Source organism: Pseudorca crassidens, chromosome 4, assembly GCF_039906515.1.
Source record: "Pseudorca crassidens isolate mPseCra1 chromosome 4, mPseCra1.hap1, whole genome shotgun sequence".
NCBI lineage: Eukaryota > Metazoa > Chordata > Mammalia > Artiodactyla > Delphinidae > Pseudorca > Pseudorca crassidens.
In genome coordinates, this window is record NC_090299.1 from 4957801 (window position 1) to 4982173 (window position 24373).

Here is a 24373-nt window from a genome sequence, read left to right on the forward strand (position 1 = left end):
GATCTTAAGCTATTTATAGGGTGGGGGCTATGGGAGGTCCAAAGTAACAAGGATCCCTTGAGGCGGTTTTAAAGGAATGAGCCTCCCCTTCCGCTGGCTGCAGTGGAAACGCCCACAGGCTGGGAGACCCAAGACTGCTCCAGGGCTGTGGCCCTGGAGACACGTGGGTGTCCGAGTGGAAGACAGCATCCGTGTGTGCGTGTGAGTGGACGTGTGAATCCGGCAAAGGGTGTCCGCCCCCGACGCCGTCGGCGGGACGTGTTGCGTTAAACGAAATTAAGCGCGATAAAGCCCCCACTGTGTGCGATGGCGATGCTGAGGAAGACGACGTCCCTTTCCTCAAGAATGTTATCCTCAGGCAAAGGGGGCCGAAGGTGGCAAGAGAAATCAGACCTAAAGCTTTACAAGGAAGATTAAGTTCAGTGCCACAAGTTTTCGCAAGTTTGGCGATAGAGGTCATAACAGGCCTGCGGTTTCTAGAAGGTTTATTAGAAGACTTGGCATTTGTGTTGGGCAAAGACTTGGAGGTCTCTGTTTTACACTTGTAGAATTTGGAGCAGGGGGAGAGTGATGGTGATTTACACATGAAAAAGGGGAATAAAGAAAGCCCTGGGTGTATTTATAAGAACAACTCTTAGTTATGTAGGGTGGAAGCTAAGGAGTAAGAAGACAGATGCTTGGATAGGTTATACTGAGGGAGGCAGACGTTATATTAGACGTAATTTGGTAGGAAACGGTGAGCTGTTTTGTGAGCTGCGCAAGGATATGATTTAGGGCTGTGGTTTCCTTGAGGTCATGTATCTCGGGCATGTGAAAAGGCAAGAGAGAGAAGTAGGCCAGCTGATAAAAAAGTTATTCTAGACTTGCATCTAGTACTGGAAAAGAATGAATGGAAGAAATATCTCAGCTAGATTTGGGCAGGAAATGATGACTAACCAGGAAGGGAAGTGGGGTGAGGGGGAGGGAGGCCCAAGACTGGATTCCTTTCTGAATGATTTATGACCTAGAAATGTTTTCTTGCCGGATTTCCCATGGTTCTGGTGATTCTCCTGTCTTGAGGAATTGGAAACTTTTCATTACCAAGGATATTCAATGTATGTTCAGGCCTGGGCTATATATCTGACACCCGGAAGGTGTGGTTGCCATCAGCTGGCACAGGTTGATCATAACTCCTGGGAGTTATGCTTCGTGGCAAATCATTAAATCTCTTAGTCTCACTTTCCTTGTCTATAAAAACAGAATCATACCTTAGTCACTAGGTGAAATAAAAAGTGCTGATAAAACTAGCCTATAAAAAGCGTTTTGCAGGGGCTTCCCTGGTGGCGCAGTAGTTGAGAGTCCGCCTGCCGATGCAGGGGACGCGGGTTCGTGCCCCGGTCCGGGAAGATCCCACATGCCGCGGAGCGGCTGGGCCAGTGAGCCATGGCCGCTGAGCCTGCGCATCCGGAGCCTGTGCTCCGCAACGGGAGAGGCCCGCGTACCGCAAAAAAAAAAAAAAAAAAAAACCACACAGGTGATTCTGATGCACATTCCTGTTGTTCCCTCAATACTACCTCCCAAACACATAAATTGGGGGCAGTGATGCAAAAGAGATGGGTTTAAGAACTATGAAGGAGACAGAAACTACGGGGTTGAGTGACAAATTAAATCCAGGGGGTGAGGGAGGAGAGGACAGAGTCTAGGGACGACCTGGGTGACTGGTAGATGATGGTACCAAACAAGGAAAACAGGTGGAGATGCCTCTCTTAGGGAGGACACTCCCTGAGAGTTAAGATGGGAACATATCATTGGGACGCGCCCGTGGAACACCCAGGTGGAGTCACTTTGTGGGCAAAGAAAACTAAGGACTGGGCGCTCATAACAGAGTCAGGCCCAGACATGTTTGAGGGTCCAGTAGTTAAAGCCATGGATAATGAGATCACTCACAAAAAGTCTCTGAGTGAGAGAAGCGAAGTGTTAAAGGATGAAATTCCTGTGAAACACATAGCTTTAAGGACGGCCGGAAGGGGAAAAGACTTGAAACCTCATCAGAGAAGGAGAACCGGGGGAGGCTGGTATCTTCGAAGTAAGGGAGCCGAAAGTTTCTACAAGGGTAGAACAGTGACGAATGCTCCCAAGAGGTCAAGGCAGAGAGTGGATCCTTTGGATTTGACAACGGGAAGGCCACTCTTTACGTGAACGGTTGTAGGTCGGTCGTGCTGGTGGAAAGCAAGTGGCAGCGGTCAGCGAGGCCGGAAGGCAGGAGCCCGATGAAAGAACAATGGCGTAAAGAACCAGGTGAGTCTTTTTTCTCTGAAGACTGGAGCAACCTCAAAATAGAAATAGAAGAGAAGGAGCTAAGAAACATAGAAGTTGTAGTTTTTCTCCTGTTGAGACTTTCTGCTTAGCACTGCTGTTTGCCTAGCCGTTTCACTAGTTCCTTTGTTTTTGTTTGTTTGTTTGTATTTTTGGTTTTTTTGCGGTACGCGGGCCTCTCACTGCCGTGGCCTCTCCCGTTGCGGAGCACAGGCTCCGGGCGCGCAGGCTCAGCGGCCATGGCTCACGGGCCCAGCCGCTCCGCGGCACGTGGGATCCTCCCGGACCGGGGCACGAACCCGTGTCCCCTGCATCGGCAGGCGGACTCTCAACCCCCGCGCCACCAGGGAAGCCCATCACTAGTTCCTTTGTTAACATCTAACTTCAGCTGTCTGAAGTGAAGCTATATACACATGTGTACACATATATGTATACACACATACGTAGATATACACATATACGAGCATGAGGGGAAGGGAAATCCCTCTCTCTTCCTCTTCTTATAAGACCACCTATCCTATTGGATTAGGGCCCTACCCTTATGACCTCATTTAACCTTAGTTACCTTCTTGAAAACCTTATCTCCAAATATAGTCACATTGGGGGTTAGGATTCAAAATAGGAATTGGGTGAGGCGACACATGGCAGTCCATCGCGTTGTCAAAAACCAGAAGTACATCAGTCAATGAATAGTCAAAACAAAGTAATGAGGTCTCTAATCCTATCACTATAAATGATTCTTCACTTCTAACTGAAGTGATATCATCTTTAACATATTTAAAAAGGCAGAAAAATCCCAATTGCTTTGAGCGTATCTTTATATTTATTAAAGAAATTCATTCAAAAATGTATGTTAAACTCTGTTGGAGTTTTTTCACTTATTATATCCCTTTTCTCAGAAGGTAACACTGTTCCAGGCGTCTTTTCAGAGGATCATCAGGTATCCTGAACAGGAGAATGTGGCTCTCAGACCTCTCACTGGGACTGCAAAGGTATGATTGGTCCATGCCCTCAGTGACTTTGCTCTGACACCCATCACCGCTGTGGAGCCGGGGCCTTGCTTCTTATAAAGTGGGCCCAGCCCACAGCTGAGCATGCTGGGAACACTGAGACAGGCGCGTTCCTGCGAGACAGGGAGTGAGGGGTGAATTTGGCTGGGGAACTCCCCACGGCCTTACCAAACTCTTATAATTGCACTGCCACCTATGGTCCTGTTACCCCAAAACTGGTTTCTCCTCTCGGTGGGTGTCGAGACGGTGGACACAACCAAGCTGCATGTTGGGAGAAGGAAGCATTTATTATCACTTACAGCAAGTAAGGAGAACACCGGGGATCTTTCCCAAAGCAGCGTCACCTTGAACAGCAAAACTGAGGAAGTGTTTTGTTTTTTTTTAATAAATTTATTTATTATTTATTTTGGGCTGCATTGGGTCTGCCTTGTTGCGCACGGGCTTTCTCTAGTTGCGGCGAGCGGGGGCTACTCTTAGTTGCGGTGCGCGGGCTTCTCATTGCGGTGGCTTCTCTTGTTGCAGAGCTCGGGCTAGGCACGCAGGCTTCAGTAGTTGCAGCACGTGGGCTCAATATTCGTGGGTCGCAGGCTCTAGAGTGCAGGCTCAGTAGTTGTGGCGCACGGGCTTAGTTGCTCCGTGGCATGTAGGATCTTCCCGGACTAAGGCTCAAACCCGTGTCCCCTGAATTGGCAGCTGGATTCTTAACCACTGCACCACCAGGGAAGCCCTGGACCAGAGATTCTATGTTGTATAGCAGGGCAGAGAGAGTTGGGATGCCATCTTGGGCTTGCTGTCACAGGTATCTATTCCTTTACCCTCACAACAATGCAGGCTGTATAATCAAGAACATTCTATCCTCCAGGCTTCAGGTTGCATGGCTCTGTTGTTAAGCAGAGCTCCTCTTTATTGATAGTGAAGTAGCAAAATATAGTCTGTCTTGGTCATACAGGTAACTGACAGGATTGAAAATGTAAAATGTTAAAACAAATAGTCCATTATTATGGGATTATATGAAATCATGTGTGTGAAACTTTGGAACATTTTAAAGCACTATAGAATTTAAAGAATGTTTCATTCAATTAAAAAGAAAAGCCACTAGTCCAAAGCCAGTCATTCAGAATGTAAATAAGTAAGCAGAGAAAATATTATACTGTAATTATGAATATAAACATGATAGAATAGAATCCTTTTTTTTTTTTTTTTTTTTTTTGCGGTACATGGGCCTCTCACTGTTGTGGCCTCTCCCGTTGCAGAGCACAGGCTCCGGACGCGCAGGCTCAGCGGCCATGGCTCACGGGCCCAGCCGCTCCGCGGCATGTGGGATCTTCCCGGACGGGGGCACGAACCCGTGTCCCCTGCATCGGCAGGCGGACTCTCAACCACTGCGCCACCAGCGAAGCCCGAATAGAATCCTTTTGACTAGAATTATCGGTCTCCAGCTAACAGAATCCAAAGCCTACCATGGCGACCAAAATTGATGTAAATCTCCGGTGTCCATCTGTGAAACCCTTAACAATAAAAAATAAAATAAGATAAAAATTTAAAAACCTACAACAGGGACTTCCCTGGTGGTGCAGTGGTTAAGAATCTGCCTGCCATTGCAGGGGACATGGGTTCGATCCCTGATCCGGGAAGATGCCCACATGCCCGGAGCAACTAAGCCCGTGTGCCACAACTACTGAAGCCTGCGAGCCACAACTACTGAAGCCCACGTGCCTAGAGCCCGTGCTCCACAGCAAGAGAAGCCACAACGATGAGAAGCCCACGCACCGCAAAGAAAAGTAGCCCCGCTCACCACAACTAGAGAAAGCCCATGTGCAGCAACGGAGACCCAACACAGCCAAAAACAAAACAAAACAAACAAACAAAAAAACCTACAACATACTAATTGGTTTAATGACCACGTGGATTCCACACTTCCCTGAAGATATTTTTTTGGAATAAGAAACCAGTTAAAAAGTTTTCCCTTGGATATCTCTGTAGCACTAATGCCCTGGGCTTAGAGGTAGGTGTGACTATTCCAGTACAACCTATCCCAATTATATTATAGACTTCACAGGGCCCAGGTACTGATACAGATCCTCCTCTTTTTCTTTTCCTTTTTTTAAATGAAATTTGGAGTTTAATTAGAACAGAGATACGATACAGATCCTCTTCTTAATGGACTCTTGCCTAATAGCAATTATCCCACTCAGAGCTCCTAAGGAACCTGGCCACCAGTTTGGGCTGAGCATGTACCCAGTTCTGAAACTTGGCCCAGCAACATTTTTGCCAACCTGAAACAACTGTCATTATGTTTTTGCATACAATTCTTTCTGGCTTCTTTCCCAGTTAAGGAAATGTGTCTCCTCAGTCCAGCCCTCACCTACATGCACGTTAACACCTTGGAAATGGAGATGGGCTCTTAAATTCAATGAAATCCACTATTTACAATCATCAGACGTGTAAATTATAACCGATCTTTTCTTAACCCCTTTTTGAGATCTGCTTTTCTTCACCTGTACTAAGCAATTCATGATTTTCCTGTCCTCTGCTAAATCCTGGTTGGCTGAGTTAGCCTGAACTGTGTTAGTAACAGGGTCATCATGGAATCTGAGTCCCAGGTGCCCGAGGATACAAGTTCTTTGACTTTTAGGATGTTCGTAGACATTTTTTCCCCAATGTCTAAGTATTCTGTCCTTAGAAAATGTGATGGCCCCAATCTTACTTCTTTGTTTGGCTTAAATATCATCTGTTTATTAGAGACCAAACTATTAGAAAATTAAATTCCCCATCTAATATTTCAGATTCTCCCTCTCCTTTTTCCCCACCCAAGTCACCTAACAAAGCTGTGTGTTAGCACTTGGGCAAACTAAAAAACTTGATTTTTTGTTTACATTAGAGAGTCAGTCTCTGAACTACTTGTCCATGTAGATAATAACCAATTTATCTCATGATCAAACTGTGGTATAGTTTGATAAGGCCTTCTGCATCTATACCTTAAAAAAAAGGAACCATCTTTTTTGTGGGTATCTAAACCTTCTACTCATTTGCATACCCACCCCTCAGATGTCTGGAACCAATTTGATAGTCCTCCAAATTGTATTCCTTTTTTTCTAAGTTGTTTTATTTTTTTTGGAATTTGATTTGATTCGATTTTTTATGCAGCAGGTTCTTGTTAGTTATCTATTTTATACATATTAGTGTACACCTGTCGATCCCATTTTCCCAATTCATCCTCCCCGCCCCCTGCTTTCCCCGCTTGGCGCCCATATAAGCAAATTGTATCCTTAAACTTTTCATTAACTGGTATAATAGCTGTAGGGAGAACACACCAAAACTGGTAATTCTACCAAAGCTTTATAACAGCCTTCCGGCAGACACCATAATAGGATACCAGCCACATGGAGCTCCACAATGAAAAGAAAGATCTATCTTCAGGAAACTGTCTGGAAGCTTAGCATCAAAGGAACTGCTAGGCTATAAACATCATCAGGAGTTAAGACTGTGTGCCCTCAGGGCCACATAGAATTATTTATATCAGGATTGAGACCCTTTCTTGCAAATCAGCAGATATCCTTAAACCTGTGTGAACTGACTGGGAGATTATAGTTTGTAGCAGCAAATACAATATTATTACATAGGGACTCTATCCAAAATGGGATCACCAGCCATTTTCAAACTTTTAAAAGTATCAGAACATTTCTATTAAAAATCAAAGTTTTTTTTTGTTGCTGTTGTTTTTAAATCAATTGGTAGCCTGTGATAGTGACACTATACTATAAGAAGTGAGTACTGGGGCTTCCCCGGTGGCGCAGTGGTTGAGAATCTGCCTGCCAATGCAGGGGACGTGCGTTCAATCCCACATGAAGATCCCACATGCCGCGGAGCAGCTAAGCCCATGTGCCACAACTGCTGAGTCCACGTGTCGCAACTACTGAGCTTGCATGCTGCAACTACTGAAGCCCGCGTGCCTAGAGCCCGTGCTACACAACAAGAGAAGCCAACGCAATGAGAAGCCCGCGCACCGCAACGAAGAGTAGCCCCCGCTCGCTGCAACTAGAGAAAGCCCACGCACATCAATGAAGACCCAACGCAGCCATAAATAAATAAATTTAAAGAAGTGAGTACTTACGTATGGCTGATTCATTTTGCTGTGCAGTAGAAGCTAACAGAACATTGTAAAGTAACTATACTCCAATAAAAATTCATGAAAAAAAAATGAGTACTGCTGGGGTCTAGAAGGCTATAAGTTCAAGGAGAGTTAAACCCTGCGATTGGTGATAAGACTAGAAAACAGCAGTGAGTACAGTCACCACATAACAAGGAGCAGAAGAGTGTGATGGGGATAGTGCAGGGCCATGAAGGGCTTCCCAAGCTTTGCTTCATCTGCAGGGACTAACATGTAAAATTTCTTTCACGTCTCCTGTTTTATCATAGAAATCAGTGCAGTTTGGCCCTCTACACCATAACGTTTGTCTTAAGTAAATTTGTTTTATTCCTAAATCATGGAGTGAAATGTGTACACATAAAAGATGTGCTGAATTTATTGTGTGGCTTCAGAGAATCTCCTGGCACGTTGCTGAGGGTCAAACTCGCGTGCTGAGTGAGCCGGGTTAGTATGGGCGCTGGACAGTACACGGGCTCTGGAATGAGATAGAGCAGGGGTGGAGTTCCAGCTCTAACGTGTAGAAGCTGCATGACATCGGGCAGTTATTTAACCAGTCTGAGCTTCGGTTTCCTCAACTATGGAATGGTTTTAACAATGCCTGTCTCAGAATGGCTACGCATCCTCCCCTTCTTCTTAAGCGACAGAACCCTGAGTTTCGGCGAGGCATGGTGCCGAAACCCGGCAACTCACATTGGGACTTGAACCCAGGTTCTTTTTTTTTTTTTTAATAGATCTTTATTAGAGTGTAATTGCTTCACAATACTGTGTTAATTTCTGTTGTACACCAAAGTGAATCAGCCATATGTGTACACATGTCCCCATATCTCCTCCCTCTTGCATCTCCCTTCCACCCTCCCTATCCCACCCCTCTAGGTGGTCACAAAGCACCGAGCTGATCTCCCTGTGCTATGCGGCTGCTTCCCACTAGCTATCTATTTTACATTCGGTAGTGTATATATGTTGATGCTACTCTCACTTCACCCCAGCTTCCCCCTCCCGCCCCATGTCCTCCAGTCCATTCCCTATGTCTACATCAAAAAAACAAACAATCCAATTAAAAACTGGGTGGAAGACCTAAACAGACATTTCACCAAGGAAGACATACAGATGGCCAAGAAGCACATGAAAAGATGCTCAACATCACTAATTATTAGAGAAGTGCAAGTCAGAAGTACAATGAGGTGTCACCTCAAGCCAGTCAGAATGGCCATCATCAAAAACTCTAGAAACAATAAATGCTGGAAAGGGTGTGGTGAAAAGGGAACCCTCCTGCACTGTTGGTGGGAATGTAAATTGATACAGCCACTATGGAGAACAGTATGGAGGTTCCTTAAAAAACTAAAAATAGACCCAGCAATCCCACTACTGGGCACATACCCTGAGAAAACCAAAATTCAAAAAGAGTCATGTACCACAATGTTCATTGCAGCTCTATTTACAATAGCCAGGACATGGAAGCAACCTAAGTGTCCATCGACAGATGAACGAATAAAGAAGATGTGGAACCCAGGTTCTTTTAACTGAGATCACACACCTGGTCTCAGGACTTAATGAAACTCACTTTCTTGATGTCTCATTGCAGAAAGAATTCAGTGAGAGACAAAGTGATAGGTAAGAAGTGGATTTATTTAGAGAGAAACACACTTCACAGAGTGTGGGCCATCTCAGAAGGCAAGAGAGGCACCAGGATATGGGGTTGTCAGTTTTTATAGGGGTGGGTAATTGCATAGGCTAATGGGTGGGAGGAATATTCCAGCTATTTTGGGGATAGGGTGGGGATTTCCAGGAATTGGGCTACTGCCCACTTGTTGACCTTTTATGGTCGGCCTTGGAACTGTCATGGCGCCTGTGGATATGTCATTTAGCGTGTTGATGTGCTACCGTGAGCGTATACTGAGGCTCAAGGTCTAGTGAAAGTCTTATCTGCCATCTTGGGCCTAATTGATTCTAACCATTTATGTCGTGTTCTAAGGCTATGTCATTCTTTTAAAGGTTGTGCCCTGCCCCCTTCCCTCCTGTTTCACTACCATTTGGGTTCCCAGCTGCATAGCATTTCTCAGTCTCCCCAGGAGGTAGATAGAGCCAAGTGGCTAAGTTTTCCAATGGAGTATGAGCCAGAAGGATGTGTGCTGCTTCCAAGCCTTGTCCAAAAAGTATCCCATGTGCTTTCCTTCATGTTCCGTCTTCCCTCCTCTCAGGAGCTGAACTGGCCTTTACAGTGATGGCCAGAGTGACTTGGAAAGCAATGTACTAATGATGGCGGAGACTCAGTTAGCCTGGATCCGTGAATGACTGTGAATCAGAGCCCTTGCCCACTTGCAGTTGGTGCTAAAAGCTCGGCCTCTGTGCACAGGTGCCGAATTGAATCTCAGAGACACAGTTTGGGGTGAAGTAGAAAAGAATAGCTTTATTGCTTTGCCAGGCAAAGGGGGAACACAAGAAGCCCATGCCCCTCAGTAACTGTTTGTTCCAACCTGCAAGGATTTGTTGAGCAGTTTTATAGCAATGGTTCAAGGGCAGGGTTGCCGGATAAGGATTAGGGTATGTGCAGGGCCTGCACTCCTTTAATCTGGCCTGAGGTGGTTTCTTGAAGAGCTTCTCCGGTTCCTTTAATCTGGAATGAAGAATGCTAACATCTTCCACTTGTTGGGGATTTTAGTTCTGTAAGGAGCTCAAAGATATTGTTATGTATATCCCTCAACTAAGCCTGTGCACCACAACTACTGAGCCTGCGCTCTAGAGCCCACGTGCCACAACTAGTGAGTCTGCATGCCACAACTACTGAAGCCTGCGTGCCTAGAGCACGTGCTCCGCAACAAGAGAAGTCACCGCAATGAGAAGTCCGCGCACCACAACGAAGAGTAGCCCCCGCTCGCTGCAACTAGAGAAAGCCCGCGCACAGGAACGAAGACCCAACGCAGCCAAAAATAAATGAATGAATGAATCAATGAATGAATGTCTCTTCAACTGGCAACTCCCAGGACTCAGACAGTGGGTTTATAATTTGTTCCAACTACTAGGCTTTGTTTTTCTTCTGTCGCAGTAGAAATGCCTCTTATTAAATACCTGATTTCACGTAGAGTACAGTACTAACTTTGAGAGCCCAGCCCTATCACCACCTCCTGAAATGAGACACAGCCATTTCACTGAACTGACCTATTCTCAGGACTGACTTCTTCAAACAGGACATGGAGTCATGTATCAACCTAGCTTCTGGATGGTGAAACTTCCCTGGGAAGTTTCAAAGGGGGGACTGTCGCGGAACAGAATTTGCTGCCCCAAAATGTCTCTTTGGAATATTTTAAGCTGGTTGATTTCTAAGAAATAGCCAATCCGGGAAAAACTCTGAAAATCAAGTAGGAGTTACCCTTTTGTAAGAAAGATTTACATTTGTAAGGGAAATCTCCAATTGTAAGGGCGGTTCCCTCACTATACCTGGGAGAGGAGGTTGACCAATTCTCTAGAAACTCTCATGAATGGAGAAGGCAATGACTTAAATCTGCATAACAACCTCACCCTTGTTTACTGTGCCTTTGCCTGTAACCCCTGTAACTGACTCTCCCCATCCTCAATGTCCTCTGTGGCCTTTTTTTTTTTTTTTTTTTTTTTGCGGTACGTGGGCCTCTCACTGTTGTGGCCTCTCCCGTTGCGGAGCACAGGCTCCGGACGCGCAGGCTCAGTGACCATGGCTCACGGGCCCAGCCGCTCCGCGGCATGTGGGATCGGCAGGCGGACTTTCAACCACTGCACCACCAGGGAAGCCCTCCTCTGTGGTCTTTACTGAGAATGGTATTTAAGGTGAGGGCTTCAGCCATCTTGGCGAGTGACTCAGTTTTCCTGGATCTCTCCCATGTTATTAAAATTTTTGTTTGATTTTTCTACTGTTAATGTGTGTCATTCCAATTTAATTTTTAGACCAGCCAGAAGAACCTAAAAGCGTAAAGGAAAATTTCCTCCTCCCTGACAGAAGATAAGTGTTGTTTTAAAAGTAATATTGTTTTCTCTTTTTATCATAAGTAATACACGAATACAGTCTCACTTTAAGACATTAAATCATTCAAACAACGGAAGACCAGCCTCACTTTCAGCCCCTCCTGTAAGCACATAGGTTTGGGGGGGGTGGGTCCCCAGAGAAAGAGAACCAGGCATGACTTTCTTGACAGAAGAGAATCCATTTTTGCCCTAAGCCATTTTGTGATCTAAGCCCGGCCACGATGCTTGCCCTTGAAAAGGTCTCAGGAATCAGTGATCTCAAGGGAACAAAGGAATGAAGGAACAGAGAAAAGGCAGCCAAACACTGGTGCAGTGGTAAAGCAGAGTCCTAGTTCCTCCTCGAGGGATTATACATAATAATAGATCTCTGAGTTCAGCAGGAACTAAGGTCCCCACCCAGGCGGAGGGTGGAAGGAGGAGGTTGATGACCCTCCTGACTTCAATCAACTCAACCTTGGACTCTGTTGACCTTTGCCCCATTTCTATGCTGCATTCTCCTCTGCTCCAGCTTATGAATATGCGTGTACCCTTAGCTTAAAGCTTCCTCGGTTTTGGGCTTCAACGGGAGAGGCCACAACAGAGAGGCCCGCATACCGCAAAAAAAAAAAAACTTCCTCAATTTTGCTGTCCAGGGTGATGCTGCTTTGGGGAAGATCCCCCCCCCCCCCCGGTGTTCTCCTTATTTGCTGTAAATAATAATAAATGCTTCCTTCTCCCGATGTGTGGCTTGGTTTTCTATATTGGCTCGACACCCACCAAGAGGCACAACCAGTTTTCGGGTAACATTCCTTCCAGCTAACTCTTACTAATAGTTTCCTTGGAAGGAGCCTACCTAAGGGCCCTGGGAGCAACTAGAGCTGCATTGCCTGGGCTGGCCCAACAGAAGGGAGAGGAGGTGCCTGAGAGGGGACGAGCCCTAGGCTTCTAGCTATAAAAGGATTGCTTTCCTGCTTTGGGGGAACAGTCATGTTTATTACGATGGTTAGTTATAAACATTCTTTCCCCTAGAGTATGCAGTGTTTGAGAAACATAGGTGAATTCCTCCTAATACTCATTATTTCTAGACTGGGTTTAACCACAGCTCCCTGGGTACAGCTCAAAAGAAGTTTAAATTTCTCAGCATCTCTGCATTCCAGTTATATCCTGGATTCCCGAGGATACGCTCTAAGTGGAGATGTAGCAAACACCTGGTCTTTTCCGTAGCACCTGAAAGATGTGGGTACAAGCCATTATGTGTTCTGTTTTCAAATGGTAAATCATCCTAGTTTTTTTTTTTTTTTTTTTTGATTCTGGGGGTGGGACAGAGATACCTTGACTGTGTAATTCTTAGCACATTGAGTATTGAGTCTTTGCCTTTCTCTTTAGGAGTGAACATTAAACCATAAATTCTTGGATTGCAAGATGCTGTTTTTCCCACAAGATGGTGGATATTGGGGAGCTCAGTTTCATGGCCACTACCTCTTTAGAGGAATCTTGTCCATTCCATGAACGTTTATATCGAGCACCTCCATAATCCAGGCATAGATGTAGGTGCTGGGCATGTTACCCAAAAAACTGGGTTTGCTTCTTCGTGGGTGTTGATTCAAAAGATACAACCAAGCCAAAGATTAGGAGAAGGAAAGGTTTATTATTTGTAGCAAATAAGGAGAACACCGTGGATCTCTCCCAAAGCAGTTTTCCCGAACAGCAAAACTGGAGAATTTTTAAGCTAAGGATACATGCATATACATGAAGGGGCTTGAGCAGAGGAGAATTCAGCATAGAATTGGGGCAAAGGTCAACAGAGTACAAGCTTTAGTTGACTGAAGTCAGAAGGGTCAGAAAAGGTCACCATCACCATCCCTTAAGTTCTAGTTGATCGGGTGGTTGAGTGCTTGGGGTGGGGGGGGGTTGAATTCTGCACAACAGCTCAAGAAAGTGCTTCAGGCTAATCTTTACAACTGAAACACAACTGGGAGTCTTTACAACTGATTTGGTATCTTTGCTATCCTTACTTCTCTTGCCTGATAACAGTTTGTTCTTTTGTTCCCTTAAGATCATTATTAAAAGATCTTTGATTGCTGAGACCTGTTCCAGGGCAAGCATCGCACCAGGCTTAGATCGCAAAATGACTTAGGCCACAAATGGCTTCTCTTATGTCAAGAGAACCATACCTTGTGCTCTTTCTCCCAGGAACCCCTACCCTATCCACTTACAGGCATACAACAGCGAATGAGACAGACAAGGGTACCGTTATGGAACTTACATTCTAGCTGAGAGAGAAGACAGATAATAGGCCAGCAAAATAAATAGGGTAGTTACACAGTGTGATCAATGCTATGAAGGAAGTAAATAAAACGATGTGATAGAGAGTAGAAATATCTGAATTGAGACTGAAGGATGAGGATGAGCACCCCACCGTGGGAAGGGCGGGGGCAGGGAACTGCCAGGGTAATTGCCTTGAGGTGGGAAAATCATTTGATGACGTTCAGGTACAAAAGGAGCCAATGTGACAGGAGTCAGATCACAGCTGTCAAATAAAGAGATTGGTTTTTTTTGTTTTTGTTTTTGTTTTTTTTTGCGGTACGCGGGCCTCTCACTGTTGTGGCCTCTCCCGTTGCGCAGCACAGGCTCCGGACGCGCAGGCTCAGCGGCCATGGCTCACGGGCCCAGCCGCTCTGCGGCATGTGGGATCTTCCTGGATGGCATGTGGGATCTTCCCAGACCAGGGCACGAACCGGTGTCCCCCGCATTGGCAGGCGGATCCTCAACCGCTGCGCCACCAGGGACGCCCAAGAGATTTGTTTTTGTTGTTGTTGTTTACTTAAAGAAAAATGCACAACATAAGAGTTGTGAGTTTTGGGAATTCCTTGGTGGTCCACTGGTTAGGACTCCGCACTTTGACTACTGAGGGCCCGGCTCCACTCTCTGGTTGGGGAACTGAGACCCCACAAACCATGTGGCACGGCCAAAAATAAATTTTAAAGAGTTGTGAGTTTCAAATAAACAATCTAACCTTACACCTAAAGGAACTAGAGAAAGAAGAACAAACAAAACCCAAAGTTAGTAGAAGGAAAGAAATCATAAAGATCAGAGCAGAAATAAATGAAATAGAAACTAAGAAAATAATAGCAAAGATCAATAAAACTAAAAGCTGGTTTTTTGAGAAGATAAACAAAACTGATAAACCTTTAGCCAGACTCATCAAGAAAAAGAGGGAGAGGACTCAAATCAATAAAATTAGAAATGAAAAATGAGAAGTTACAACAGACACCTCAGAAATACAAAGCATCCTAAGAGACTACTACAAGCAACTCTATGCTAATAAAATGGACAACCTGGAAGAAATGGACAAATTCTTAGAGAGGTATAACCTTCCAAGACTGAACCAGGAAGAAATAGAAAATATGAACAGACCAATCACAAGTAATGAAATTGAAACTGTGATTAAAAATCTTCCAGCAAACAAGAGTCCAGGACCAGATGGCTTCACAGGTGAATTCTATCAAACATTTAGAGAAGAGCTAACACCCATCCTTCTCAAACTCTTCCAAAAAATTGCAGAGGAAGGAACGCTCCCAAACTCATTGTATGAGGCCACCATCACCCTGATACCAAAACCAGACAAAGATACTATAAAGAAAGAAAATGACAGACCAATGTCACTGATGAATACAGATGCAAAAATCCTCAACAAAATACTAGCAAACAGAATCCAACAACACATTAAAGGGATCATATACCATGATCAACTGGGGTTTATCCCAGGGATGCAAGGATTCTTCAATATATGCAAATCAATCAATGTGATACACCATATTAACAAATTGAAGAAGAAAAACCATATGATCATCTCAGTAGATGCAGAAAAAGCTTTTGGCAAAATTCAACGCCCATTTATGATAAAAACTCTCCAGAAAGTGGGCATAGAGGGAACCTACCTCAACATAATAAAGGCCATATACGACAAACCCACAGCAAACATCATTCTCAATGGTGAAAAACTGAAAGCATTTCCTCTAAGATCAGGAACAGACAAGGATGTCCACTCTCACCCCTATTATTCAACATAGTTTTGGAAGTCCTAGCCACGGCAATCAGAGAAGAAAAAGAAATAAAAGGAATACAAATTGGAAAAGAAGAAGCAAAACTGTCATTATTTGCAGATGACACGATACTATACATAGAGAATCCTAAAGATGCCACCAAAACTATTCGAGCTAATCAATGAATTTGGTAAAGTTGCAGGATACAAAATTAATGCACAGAAATCTCTTGCATTCCTATACACTAATGACAAAAGATCAGAAAGAGAAATTAAGGAAACAATCCCATTTACCATTGCAACAAAAAGAATAAAATACCTAGGAATAAACCTACCTAAGGAGGTAAAAGACCTGTACCGAGAAACCTATAAGACACTGATGAAAGAAATCAAAGATGACACACACAGATGAAGAGATATACCATGTTCTTGAATTGGAAGAATCAATTTGTGAAAATGACTATACTACTGAAAGCAATTTACAGATTCAGTGCAATCCCTATCAAATTACCAGTGGCATTTTTTTACAGAACTAGAACAAAAAAATCTTAAAATTTGTATGGAGACAAAATTTGTATGCCCCAACTAGAGAAAGCCTGCGTGCAGCAATGAAGACCCAATGCAGCCAAAAAAAAAATAATTAATTAATTAATTAATTAAAAAAAATTGTTCCTAAGGTATATCTCTAACTATCTAAAGGGGCTGCTTGTCCAAAGTACAGGGTAACTCATCATGTTATCATGAATTTCCTCTTTGTGGGCTGTTGGTCAGTGACTGCAGTGGGTTAGGACTTAATCCTTGTAGAACTGGGTGGTGAGCAATTCTCTGTGGTTTTTTTTTTAATTAATTTTTATTGGAGTATAGTTGCTTTACAATGTTGTGTTTCTACTGTAGCTCTGTGTTTACAATTTTATTCTAAGAACAATGGAAAGCTATTGGAGGGTAAGCAACAAAAACAACATCTGACTTATGTTCTTAAATATAAAATACATTTAAAAACATAAAATATAAAACATAAAATAGCTGCTGGGTGGAGAAGGAGGTTCTACTATCTCCCCATGACCTTCTTGCTGTAGACAGATGGGTTCCATCAAAACAGCAGGAGTGGGAAACTGTGCCCTTTCAATTCCACTCCTCATAACCATGGGCGTCTTTTCTTTCTGCGTCCCAGCACTATGGAAAAGCCCTGTGTATGTGTGAAGAGAGTTGAGGCACCCCAGGAGAACTTAGGTTTTGGGGCCTCAAAGGTGGGATGAGTTTTTCTCTGAGCTCCTTTCCCAGACTTTGAGGTTCCCTGGGCTAAAGGAAAGTCCTAGCTTCTTAGGTGATGACTCAATCATCCGGCCACAGGACTTGTGTCACCAAGTCATATAGTCTCCAATAGGAACTGAAGAAATGTTACTTCATGATAATGAAAGTGACAGCGAATAATGAAATAGCAAAATACTGGATGAAATTACCAAAAAAAAAAAAAAAAAGAAAAAAAATCAGCAAGTGGTAGGAAGATGCTCTCTAAGGCTTTTGAACTAGAAAAGTATAAAGGGAATTAAAAAACACAGTCATTCCAGAAAACTTGATAGATTATTTTATTTTCTCAAACATAGTTTGATACATAAATGAACTTAAAGTAACTTTCTTTTCTGAAGTAAATTTGCAGCGGTGTAAGCAAAGTCTTTAGGATGAGGATATGATTTATTCATGTTTCTCTAATGTGCCCTTGACTGACTCTCTATCCAATTTATTCATGAGATGACTTTCTATTTTATAAATCTCAAAATAAACAAGGATGGATTTAATCTTTTAAGGAACCCATGTTTTTTAGAGTATAGAAAACAGAAGTGGGATGTTAGCCATGTTTTCTTTATTTTTTTTTTAGTCATGTAATCTTTATTCTCTCTTTTTTTTTTTCCTTTTAAGGAAAATAGATTGAGAGTCAATCCTTTTGTTATAAACTGATGAAGTGGGGACTTCCCTGATGGCGCAGTGGTTAAGAATCCAACTTCCAATGCAGGGGACGAGGGTTCAGTCCCTGGTTGGGGAATTAAGACCCCACATGCCTCGCGGCAACTAAGCCCACGTGCCGCAACTACTGAGCCCGCACACCACAACTAGAGAGAAGCCCGTGTGCCACAAGAAAGGATCCCACATGCCACAATGAAGATCCCGCATGCTGCAACTAAGACCCGACGCAGCCAAATCAATCAATCAATCAAAATAAACTAATGAAGTAAAAATTCTTATATCTGTACGTATGTGTCTATATATATAGATACATACATCTATATCCATTATCCCAAATTAGAAAACATGAGACTATTTCCACTGCTTTTGCATTTGGGACAGGCATTGAAGTTAGATCTTATTTTCCAGGTACTTCACTTAAACCTCCAGAGTATCTAATAAAACCATTTATTTAAAACCTACATCTTCTGGGCAGCTCCTAAAGAAGAAATACAAATGACAAAACAAAATAAAACGTATCAACTCCACCAGTAGTTAGAGAAAAGCAAACAATACCAACTACTACGAAAAAAAAACCCTGATTATTTCTCACATATCTTATTGATAAAGAGGGGGGAAAAAAGATAATACTCAGTGTTTGCAAAGTGATGCTGGGGTAATGTATTTTTTTAGGATGTGGTTTGACCGTATGTATCAGAATTTTATTGATTTTTTCATGTATAAGGAAATTCAGGTGTAAAAGCTATGTAACTTAGCTTGTTCAAGATACCTAGGTGGTAAATGGCAGGGTTAGGATTCAAATTCAGGTAGTCTGGCTCCTGTATTATTATTATTTTTTTGGCTGTGTGTGGCACGTGGGGTGCGGCATCTTAGTTTCCTGAACAGGGATCGAACCTGTGCCCCCTGCAGTGGAAGCGCAGAGTCTTAACCACTGGCCCACAAGGGAAGTCCCTGTATCACAATTTTAAATGAACGTACCAGCAGTTCTCTTCAGAAATAATTCTAAGGAGTCAGTCACACATATGTGCTAAGTTTTATGCATAAGTATGTTCAGCACAGTATCATTTATTCGAATGAAACACTAGAGACAACCTAATCATTTGTCAGTATCAGATTGGGTTGAGAATATTATGATACATTCACACAATGGAATGCCTTGTGTTCAATTATATGGTCAATTATAAATGACAGCACGGCTCTACACTGATACAGAAAGATTTTTTTTTTTTGGCAGTATTGCACAGCATGTGGGATCTCAGTTCCCTGACCAGGGATTGAATCCTTGCCCCCTGTAGTGGAAGCACAGAGTCTGAACTATTGGACCACCAGGGAAGTGCAACACAGAAAGATTTATATCACATATTGTTGAATGAAAGAGGTGATTACTAAAAAAAAAAAAAAAAAAAAAAAAAAAGAGGTGGTGGTACTGATGGCATGCATAGTATAATTTCATTTATATAAAACTGCATGTTTAAAAAAAGCATGTTTTTGTGTGTGTGTGTGTGTATGTGCGCACGTGCGTGTGGATAGCCAATTCTAGATAGATGTCTGAAAGGATCTTCAGAAGAGTGTTAGCAGTATTTGGTTAGATTTACTTCCTTTTGGGTACTATTCTCTATTATGTGACTTCTTTTTTCTATGAGAATTTTTTTCTTTTTACTCTAAGAAAAACAATAAAGGTATTTTCTACTTAGAACAAAAGTGAAATAGAGCAGCAAATTTAAAAATAAATAGGATTGGGACTTCCCTTGTGGTGCAGTGGTTAAGAATCTGCCTGCCAATGCAATGGACACGGGTTCAAGACCTGGTCCAGGAAGATCTCACATGCCGTGGAGCAACTAAGTCCGTGCGCCACAACTACTGAGACTGCTCTAGAGCCGGCCGTGAGCCACAACTACTGAAGCCCATGTGCCAAAACTACTGAAGCCTGTGCAACTAGAGCCCGTGCTCCGCAACAAGAGAAGCCACGACAATGAGAAGCCCGCGCACCGCAACGAAGAGTAGCCCCTGCTCGCTGCAACTAGAGAAAGCCCGCGCGCAGCAACGAAGACCCAACGCAGCCAAAAATAAATAAATAAATAAATTTTAAGAATACATAAATAGGATAAAAAGAGAAAAATAGGTATAGTTCTACCCAAATAAAATTGATAACTTAGATGAAACGGACCATTCCTCAAAAAACGCAATCATAACTTACCCAATACGAAATAGATAATATGACTGCCCCTATAACTATTAAGGAAGTTGAATTTATAATTTAAGAATTCCCAAGAAAGAAAACCTCACGTCCAGATAGTTTCACTGGTGAATTCTATCAAACATTTGAAGAATAGTTAATACCAATTCCATGCAATTTCTTTCACAAAATAGAAGAGAAGGAAACATTTCACAATTCTTTTCAGGAAGCTAGTGTTACCTTACACCAGAACCATACAAAGGCAGTACAAAAAAGAAAACGACAGACTATATCCCTCATGAATATTGACGAAAAATTCCTTCACAAAGTATTGGCAAATAGAATTCAGAAATATATACCAAGACTTATACACCATGACTAGGTGGAATTTATCCCAGAGATGCAAGGCTGGTTCAATATTTGAAAATCAATCAAATTATTTACCATGTTCAAAGGCTAAAGAAGAAGAATCACATGATCGTATTAACTGGTGCAGAAAAGAGCATTGCAAAATTTAACACCTGTTCATGATAAAAATTCTCAGAAAAATAGGAACAGAGGAAAACTTTCTCAACTTAATAAAGAGCATCTACAAAAAAACCTATAGACAATGTGATATTTAATGGTGAAAAACTACGAGCTTTTAGTTTGCTAGGACTGCCACAATAAAGTATCACAAACGGGGTAACTTAAACAAAAGTTTATTTTCTTCCAATTCTGGAGGCTGGAAGTGCAAAATCATGGTGTCAGCAGGGCGACTTCTTCGGAGCCTCTCTCCTTGGCTTGCAGATGGCTGTCTTGTTCTGGTGTCTGCACATGGTCTTTTTTCTATAAATCTGTGTCCTAATCTCTTTTTATAAAGACGCCAGCCATATTGGATTAGGGCCCACCCTGATGACCTCACTTTAACTTATTAACCTCTTTAAAGACTTTATCTCCAAATATAGTCATATTCTGAGGTACTGGGGGTAGGATGTCAAGATATGAATTTTCAGCCCATAACACCCCCTAAGATTAGGTACAAGGCAAAGATAGCCACTTTCATCACTCTAATTCAATTATAATTCTAGAAGTTACAGCCAGGGCAGTAGGGCAAGAAAGGGAAATAAATGGAATACAGATTCAAAGGAAGAAATAAGAGTGTCCCTATTGGCAGATAATGTGATTTTCTAGTTAGGAAATCCCAAGAAGTCTACAAAAAAACTGCTAGACCTAATAAGTGAGTTTAGCAAGGTCACAGGATACAAGATAAAAATACAAAACTCAATTGTATTTCTGTATACCAGCGAGGAACATGTAGACACTGAAATTAAAAATACAGTACCCTTTACAGTTGCTCAAAAAAAGAGAAATACCTAATTGTATATCTAACAAAACACGTATAGGACTTGTATGCTGAAAACTACACAAAACTGATGAAAGAAATCAAAGCAGACCTAAATAAATGGAAAGGCATATTTTGTTCTTTTCAGCAACGAAGACCCAACACAGCCAATAAATAAATAAATAAATAAATAAATGTTCCTTAAAAGAAAAGAAATAGTAGCTTAAAAATCACAAGGAGATATCATTACATGCCTGTCAGAGTTGCTAAAAAAAAAAAAAATAGTGACAACACTAAATGTTGGCAAGGATGGGGAGAGACTGGATCTCTTATACATTGTTGGTGGGAATTTAAAATGTTACAGCCTTTCTGGAAAACAGTTTCTTACCAAACGAAACATGCAACTACCATACAACCCAGCATTTGCGCTTCTGGGCATTTATCCCAGAGAAATGAAGACATGTACAAAAACCTGTACATGAATGTTTATAGCAGCTGCTTTAGTAATAGTCAAAATCTGGAAACAACCCAGATGTCCTTTGACAGGTAAATGATTATGTACTCCATACCATGGAGTACTACTTAGCAATAAAAAGAGAGAGCTATTGATAGAGCAACTGGATGAATCGCTAGATAATTAGATCCAAAAAGGTTACATACTGTATAATTCCATTTATATAACATTCTGTAATGACAATCTTATAGAAAAGGAGAATAGATGAATGGTTACCAAAGGAGGGAGGGAAGTAGATGTGGCTATAAAAAGCCACCAGGAGGGATCCTTGTGGCAGTGGAGCTGCTCTGGTGTTGATGACTGACTGTATCGTTGTCAATATCCTGGTTGTGATGCTGTAGTATAGTTTTCCAAATTGTTATCACTGGGGGAAACTGGGTAAAGGCTACACAGGATCTCTCTATTATTTCTTTCCCTCTTCCTTCCTTCCTTCCTTCCTCCCACCCTTCCTTCTTTATTTTTTAGTATTTATGTATTAATTTATTTATTTGGCTGTGCCAGGTCTTAGTTGCCGCACGTGAAATCTTTACTTGAGGCATGTGAGATCTTTTAGTTGTGGCATGCAGGCTCTTAGTTGCGGCCTGCGGGATCTAGTTCCTTGACTAGGGATCGAACCCAGGGCCCCTGCATTGGGAGCTCGGAGTCTTCACCACTGGACCACCAGGGAGGTCCCTCTCTGTATTATTTCCTACAACTGCCTGTAAATTTACAATGCTCTCACAAAAAACGTTCAATTAAAAAGACGCAATCTGCTTGCGCAGTTCTCTGGCTCCGTTTCCTGGCCTTTGCCTTTAGCAGTGGGGAAACCTTGTTCTTGTTCTTTTCCTGTGCCCCAGGAACTGTGTCAGTTCACTAGAAAGCGTTTCCAATGACACCTCCAGATATGTCAAAGGGGCCTGCTGTTTGTCAGTCCGTATGGGAAAGCAGCACAAACATTTCCTTAGCCGATTTCCGTGATTTTCAGTGGTTAAAATTGGCAACAGGGGGGCTTCCCTGGTGGCGCAGTGGTTGAGAGTCCGCCTGCCGATGCAGGGGACACGGGTTCGTGCCCCGGTCTGGGAGGATCCCACATGCCGCGGAGCGGCTGGGCCCGTGACCCATGGCCGCTGGGCCTGCGCGTCCGGAGCCTGTGCTCCGCGGCGGGGGAGGCCACAGCGGTGAGAGGCCCGCGTACAGCAAAAAAAAAAAAAAAAAAAAAAAAAATTGGCAACAGGGACATTAGTGAATTACAACATGAATTCTCATGGGAGGAGCCTAGAGGAGAAATATCAGGGTTTGGAGCTCACTGTTATGATCCCTAAAGCTTGGGAGGAAAGGAGTGGGGAAGAGTTTATAAAACAACTCTACGGGGACCAGCAGCAGTTTACAGCCTTGCTGTGACTTTCCCATCTTCTCCCGTTCCCTGCCTCCACTGGAGGCTACATCTGAGTTTAGATGGTTGCCCCCCAAAATTCATCTTTTCAGTTTGCTCTTGGATTGTTTCTTTGTAGACCCTGTCTTTTGTTTTTCTTTTCCTATCAGTCTTTGAATTTTTAAAGTTAAGGATTGTGTGTATATGTATATCTATCTCTATCTCATCACGTTTTTTATCAGTTTAATTAAACACATAATTTTTTTCTTATTAGTTATCCATTTTATACATATTAGTGTGTACATGTCAATCCCAATCTCCCAATTCATCCCCCCGCCCTACTTCCCCCCCTTGGTGTCCATACGTTTGTTCTCTACCTCTGTGTCTCTATTTCTGCCCTGCAAACCAGTTCATCTGTACCATTTTCCTAGGTTCCATATATATGTGTTAATATACAATATTTGTTTTTCTCTTTCTGACTTACTTCACTCTTTATGACAGTCTCTAGATCCATCCACGTCTCTACAAATGGCCCAATTTTGTTCCTTTTTATGGCCGAGTAGTATTCCATTGTATATATGTACCACATCTTCTTTATCCATTCATCTGTCGATGGGCATTTAGGTTATTCCATGACCTGGCTATTGTAAATAGTGCTGCAAACAACACTGTGGTACATGACTCTTTTTGAATTATAGTTTTCTCTGAGTACATGCCCAGTAGTGGGATTGCTGGGTCATATGGTAATTCTATTTTTTAAGGAACCTCCATACTGTTCTCCATAGTGGCTGTATCAATTTACATTCCCACCAACAGTGCAAGAGGGTTCCCTTTTCTCCACACCCTCTCCAGCATTTGTTGTTTATAGATTTTCTGATGATGCCCATTCTGACTGGTGTGAGGTGATACCTCATTGTAGTTTTGATTTGCATTTCTCTAATAATTAGTCATGTTGAGCAGCTTTTCATGTGCCTCTTGGCCATCTGTATGTCTTCTTTGGTGGAATGTCTGTTTAGGTCTTCTGCCCATTTTTTGATTGGGTTGTTTGTTTTTTTAAAAATTATCTCATCAGTTTTCATAAGCAAAAGGGGAAAAGGAACTCACGTTTATTGAGTGCCAGTATGTTGTGCTAAGCATTTTACGTTTGTTATCTAATTCTCTCGGCGAGGTAGGTAACATTTCCCCCATTTTCTGGTTGAGGAAATTAAAGCTTGGACAGGTTACATGACTCCTTCAAATGTCAGACAACCGGTAAATGTCAGAGGCAGCATAACAACACAGGTCTACCTGGCTCCAGTGCCCTATCTATCTATCTATCTATCCATCCAACCATCCATCTATCCCAGACAGTAAAAATCTACAGGTTATATGTGCTGAACTGTCACTTTCACATGAATGGCATGTTAATCCTAAATTGATATATTAACTATATTCTCTAGGGTGGCAAAAAAGCAGGTTTCTAGCTCAGGTGAATGTTAATAAAGTGCCTTAGAGTCTGAAGTGGTCTCTGATGAGGAAGAGTTTCTACGGCCGAGTGAAATTCCTCTGCTCATCTGCTCATGTCACTTACACTG

The 24373-nt window shown here is 42.6% G+C and overlaps 1 long non-coding RNA gene across 2 annotated transcripts in view; it reads left to right on the plus strand.

Annotated features, from left to right (window-relative positions):
• LOC137223395 (uncharacterized) overlaps positions 1 to 24373 on the plus strand; it is a 157548-nt gene that overhangs the window by 1114 nt on the left and 132061 nt on the right. The window contains exons 1-2 of one of the 2 annotated variants that reach the window (XR_010942849.1): positions 1498 to 2277; positions 3195 to 3287. This is a non-coding gene — a long non-coding RNA (uncharacterized lncRNA). Of the gene's footprint in view, positions 1 to 1497; positions 2278 to 3194; positions 3288 to 24373 lie in introns of those variants that run through there. The other variant, XR_010942850.1, reaches the window with a different exon arrangement.